Source organism: Mustela nivalis (genome assembly GCF_964662115.1).
Source record: "Mustela nivalis genome assembly, chromosome: 11".
NCBI lineage: Eukaryota > Metazoa > Chordata > Mammalia > Carnivora > Mustelidae > Mustela > Mustela nivalis.
Window position 1 is genome coordinate 90,726,240 of NC_139030.1, and position 5,447 is coordinate 90,731,686.

Below are 5,447 nucleotides of genomic sequence, written 5' to 3' on the forward strand. Positions count from 1 at the left end.
AACCTAGAGTTTTGGGAAACTTTCTCAGTTTTCTATTCTGTTCTGTTTATCTATGTCTCTGTTTTTGTGCTAATAACATACTATTTTGATCACTACAGCTTTGTCATATAACTTGAACTCCAGAATCGTGATGCCTCCAGCTTTGCTTTTCTTTTTCAAGGTTTCTTTGGCTATTTGGAATCTTCTGTGGTTCATAACAAATTTTAGGACTTTTTGTTCTAGTTCTGTGAAAAATTAAAAAGTAACACAGGAAAAAACAGGTATTGATGAGGATGTGGAGAAAGGGGAGCCCTCTTGCACTGTTGGTGAGAATGCAAACTGGTACAGTCCTGGAAAATAATATAAAACTTCCTCAAAAAAGCTAAAAATAGAACTACTCTATGATCCAACAATCACAATACTGGGTATTTACCCAAAGAATACAAAAATACTAATTCTAAGAGATACATGCACCCTGATGTATCTACAAGGACCAAATTATGGAAACAACCTCCACTGATGAATGGATAAAAAGATGTGGTATATATGCACAGTGGAATATTACATAGCCATTAAGGAGAGTGAAATCTTTCCATTTGCAATGACCTGGATGGAATTAAAAAGTATTATGTTAAGCAAAGTAAGTCAAAGAAAGACTAATACCATATGATTTCACTCATATGTGGAATTTAAGAAACAAAACAAACATGAAAAGGGGGGTGGGGGACAAGAGAGAAAGAGAGGCAAACCAAAAAACAGACTCTCTGCCATGGAGAACAAACTGATGGTTAGTAGATGACAGTAGGTAGAAGGGTGGGTCAAATAGGTGATGCTCACCACAACATCTGTTCTTTGGAAGTGTTGAATCACTATATGGTACACCTGAAACTAATGTTGTGCTGTATGTTAACTAACAGGAATTTAGTGAAAAACTTTTAAAAAATACAAAATAGTAAATGAAATTGAATATGTAAAAAGCACTTATCTCCATATCTGATATATCAAATATTTTTAATAAAAAATTGTTAATAAAATTGACTTAAAATGTTGAGTGATATGCTGATCCCAAACTGGATATTATATTTGGAAGAAACTTACATATATAGGAACAATTTTAAGACAAAACTTAAATGTTTTTAGAAACATGTAGCACTCAGAGCCTCTGGGTGGTTCAATTGGCTAAGTGTCTGCCTTCTGCTCAGGTCACAATCTCGGGGTCCTGAGATCCAGTCCCACATCCCACATTGGGCTTCCTGCTCAGCCAGGAGTCTGCTTCTCCCTCTGCCTGCCCCTCCTCCTGCTTGTGCACGCATGTACTCTCTCACTATCAAATAAATAAATAAAATCTTTTTAAAATTTTTATGAAAACATGTAGCACTCAAAAAAGGGGAAGGTTTAGGGTGCCTTGGTGGCTCAGTGGTTAAAGCCTCTGTTTTTGGCTCAGGTCATGATCCCAGGGTCCTGGAATCGAGCCCCGCATCAGGCGCTCTGCTCAGAAGAGAGCCTGCTTCCTCCTCTCTCTCTGCCTGCCTCTCTGCCTACTTGTGATCTCTGTCTGTCAAATAAATTTTTTAAAAAGGGGGGAGAAAGGTTTTAATAGAGTCATAAGAAAATCAATAATGACCATTACCCACCACATCAGGTAGAAGAGAACTGGGAAAGATTCTTGTCAAAGAACTTTTTATTTTTTTATTAAAAAAATATTGTAACTCAAAAAAATACCATCACTGTACTCCTCAAAAAATTTGTTTTAATCTGGACATCTTATTCTCTAAAAATTCCAAATAACCAAAGTTTAACTTCATAGTTCACAATCTGATTATATCAATTTCATGGATTTTAAATTGACAAGTCACCCAAGATATTTTTGGTTCGATTATAATTTGAACACATTTCACAGGGACCTACACTACAGTATATTTAAAAGTTCAAATGAAAAGCATCTTTAGTATTTTTAAACCTTTAGATCTCTACAATAAACATGTAACTTGTTAAAACAATGAAATAAAAGAAAAGATAATCTTAACAAATACAAATAGAATCAATAATTGCCTTTAAATAAAAAACAGGATATAAACTTCTACGGCGACTGCTAATATCTTAAAACTAAGGTTTTGCAAGGGATGACTTTTAAAACATTTTTACATTGGTATTACTGTTCTGTTAGTTGCTGGTTTAATTTTAAAAGGGTGTGAATGCCTCACTAAGGAAAAACAAAAACTTCAGATCGTAGTAGTAGTTTCAATTATCATGCTGTCCTACAGTCCTGCTATCATGTAGGCTTTCTATTCGATAGCCCTTCCTTTTAAAAATATTTTACAAGCTTCTTTGAAGTGATGAAAAAGAAAGTAACTTCACATTTTGACGAATGAATGGCAAGCTCTCTACTTTTCTCTTGAATATGTAAATAAAGAAAGAAAATGGAAACAGTCAATATAAAGCAACAAGTACAAAGGACAACAGATTTTATTTGATCCCGGCCTAAATGCTACATTTTTGTAAAAGTGAAATTATTTTTAAAAGCAAAACCAGGAAATAATTTGACAATGGCTTTACTCTCCCCATTTGTAGTTCAAAGCAGAAAATATTCATATGCAAAGATATAGCAAAGTACTATTCAGCTTTCACAAGTATGAGTGTTAATTGCTTCCAATGGAGCCCAAGCCATTTACTGATATATCTCTTTATAAAAGTAACCATTTTGTTTTCTTTCAAAACTTCACAGTAAGTGGTAGTCAGTTTTAGAATTTCACAATTCATAAGAAGTAATGGTCACTATGGTGAAAATTATCATTTTTCAATAATACATCTGTATTTTCCCTTTTTATATGATTAAGCTTTTGAAAATCCATGTCTTCTGTACTCTCATTTCAAGTAGGTCAAACATGTTCAATCCTCTGATTCTGAAGATCACAAGACCTTGGCTTAACCTGGTAAGAATATTTCATTCCATTTGATTACACTGATCAGTTCCTGAGTTGGCATGTGATCTAAAAGGAACCAACGACACATGATGGGAATTTGTTGGGAATTCTGGTAAAGAGACTCTTACTCTGTTTCTTGGGACTTATGTTCCAGAGTTGCCACAGCTACCTTGTAAATATAAAGGAAATTTCTGTCCAAGAATTGAGTCAATGTGAAAAAGCAAGAAAACCCAAGCCCAGATAAAATTATCTGAACCTCTAGTACACACATTTATATATTTCCTTGTTCTGTCAGCTGAGAACCTAGAAACAATATCCCTATAAAAATGAGCACATCTATGACAAAATCTTGGTTTCTAATACCATTTTTCAATAAAAGGGATGGCCATTGGAGAATTGCCAAATGTAGGGCTAAACTGAGAATGTATGAGTTGAGCCTGGAAAATCTTATAGTCCCAGAAAGTAAAAATACTCCCATCACTAAAAACTAACAATAATAGAGTACATTAAAGAGAGAAGCCAGTTGAAAGAGTTCCTTAAAATATACAAAGTTAGAACAATTTGAGCAACAAAATTAATAAAGTAGTATTGGAGTATAACCCAAAGTATAAAACAAATATTTGTTTTAAAATATTTGAAATATTTGTTTTAAAAAATCTGAGTCAATTTTATGAGTCAATTTAATATAAATAAATGATTACATACATAAATAAACAGAGGAGAAGGACACATCTCCTGTCAAGAATTCCAAATAATATACGTAGATGTGCCACATTGTAAGAGTAAAGCCTAATTCTCCATCCCTTAAGTGGTACTACATATGGTGACTTTCTTCAAAGACTATAATATGGAATGGGGGAATGGAAAGAGTAACTTCAAAATGGAGAACCTTGGCAAACCACCTCAAAAACCCATGACCCCAGACTAATTATGAGAAAAATATGGGACAAATCTCAGTTAAGGGACATTCTACAAAACACCAGTACTCCCTAAAATAGTCAAGATCATCAAAAGCAAGGAAAATGTGGAAAACCATCACAGATATAATGGATAACTGTAATGTAAGATCTTGGAACAAAAACAATGGACCTTAGGTAAGTACTAAAGAAATCTGAATAAAGTATGTATTTCAGCTAATAATAACATATCAATATTGGTTCATTATACATGGTAATTGCACCATATTCATGTAGAATGGTAATAACAGGGAAAACTAGGTGTGTGTATATGGGAATTTTACATACTATCCTCACAACTTCTTGGTAAATCTAAAACTATCCCAAAACTCAAAGTTCATTTAAATAAAATTACTCAAATCAATATTCTAATAAAGCCCTAAACAAAACTCACCTCTTGACATTTCTCTTACTAGAAACAATAAATTACTTTTGCTTCAGCTAATTTCTGTTGGGCTTTCTGCCATTTGCCATTCAACAAAACTCAGGTGATACATCTTTATTATTTTCACACAGTTTAAAGATATACTTTACTGCTATGGGTTTTTTTTTCCTTAAAGAAATGTCTGATATAACATATCTATGTGCATTTAACACAAAGATGGAAGAAACATAGTTTCTTCTCACACATAATTGAAAACTGGTGAGTTATTTTAAGAATTTGGGGCACCCTCCTCTATCTTGTCTACTGGTTACATGCTTCCTTATCTATGGATGGAAAAGAGAAAGAAAAAAAGAAGTTGCCAAGTTAAAGGCAACAATAATGGCAGTGACTGGAAAGAGAGAAATCTTGCAGAGAACAGTACAAGTTAGAAGTTGGAGTTGGAGCAGGGGTAGGTAGAAAAGGAAGTCCAACATGGGAGATCATCATGACAATTCCAGCAGTGAACATGAAATGAGCATCTAATGCCCACATCCAGCATTGGAGGCTTGTGGAAATTCCTCCGTCCAATATTCAGTGGGGTTTATAGCAATTTCCAAGACAGCCTTGTTAGATGGAGCTTTCTTTCAGACGTTGAAAGTTTAAATGCCACATTTCCATAACTAAAAGCAATGGAGCAGATTTATCTAAAGCATTTTGTAATCCCTGATTGTTTATAATATTTCTTAGCATTCCACAGTTATTCAAGCCAGTAGAAATAACAAAGGAAGAAAAACGAAAGGAGAGGAGAGGAGATGTGAGGGGAGGGGAAGGGACTTCTGAAAGAGTCAGATTTTAATTATTATAATGAAAAATGTTGTATATGTTATGATAAATGAATTCTTCAGTTCAATATCCACTCTTGCTTTGAACGCTACATCTCCCCTCCACACCCCATCAAAGTTCTGTCACTTTTTGCTGTTTTGGTAAATTCTGCAACTATCATGGTAAATAAGAATACTTATTTCATACCATTATCATAAGAATTTAGAGGAGCTTAACAAATACGAAGCATAATGCTTGGCATACTGGAAATAAATGATAAAAGATCACAATTTCTAACTGATTAATTACATTTTACTCACTGAGCATACCTATATTAGAAAACTATTTTGTGCTAGGCACAACACTAAGCTTAAGAGAAGATATAAAAATCCACATACTTAT